This window comes from Corvus brachyrhynchos, unplaced genomic scaffold (assembly GCF_000691975.1).
Source record: "Corvus brachyrhynchos isolate BGI_N302 unplaced genomic scaffold, ASM69197v1 scaffold285, whole genome shotgun sequence".
NCBI classification, from domain to species: Eukaryota; Metazoa; Chordata; class Aves; order Passeriformes; family Corvidae; genus Corvus; species Corvus brachyrhynchos.
The window spans coordinates 506,093-506,570 of NW_008238323.1; the positions used below are offsets into that span (position 1 = coordinate 506,093).

The window sequence follows — 478 nt, forward strand, 5'->3', positions numbered from 1 at the left end:
CGTTTCCCAGGCTGGGAGCAAAGCGCTGCCGTGCCGAGGTTTGCCCGTCAGCGTTTTCCGCGCTGGCCCCGCGTGTGGGGGCTGACAGAAACCAGCAACACCGCCTGTGCAAAAAAATAGCTTGCCGGTTAAAGCCTGACCACCTTTTCATTCTCCTTTTTTCCCCTCTTTTGTGCTTTTTTCCTTGCCAACCAGGTGGCGGAACATCACCAAGTCGCAGAAGGAATTCATCAGGACGGTGTCACACCCTGATCCCAGGGATCGCTGGTGCATCCGGCAGAGGTAGGGATGCTTTTTTGGCCAGGAATCTTCACAGGAAGCGGCTGCAGAAACAACACAACACGTGCTGTTTCCCTAGAAAAGAGCATGGAGGGACAGGACACAGGGAATGGCTTCCCGGTGCCAGAGGGCAGGGCTGGGTGGGAGATTGGGCAGGAATTGTTCCCTGGGAGGGGGGGCAGGCCCTGGCACAGGGGGG

The 478-nt window shown here is 57.9% G+C and overlaps 2 protein-coding genes across 3 annotated transcripts in view; both read left to right on the top strand.

Moving 5' to 3' along the window:
* LOC103615661 (60S ribosomal protein L17) overlaps positions 1-478 on the top strand; it is a 13,579-nt gene that overhangs the window by 4,700 nt on the left and 8,401 nt on the right. The gene's annotated exons all lie outside the window — the stretch shown is intronic.
* The window catches only part of CUNH18orf32 (chromosome unknown C18orf32 homolog), a 3,561-nt gene continuing 3,083 nt past the window's right edge, over positions 1-478 (top strand). The window contains exons 1-2 of one of the 2 annotated variants that reach the window (XM_008633711.2): positions 1-38; positions 196-282. The gene's annotated coding sequence lies outside the window, so the exon portion shown is untranslated. Of the gene's footprint in view, positions 283-478 lie in introns of both variants that reach the window. The other variant, XM_008633712.2, reaches the window with a different exon arrangement.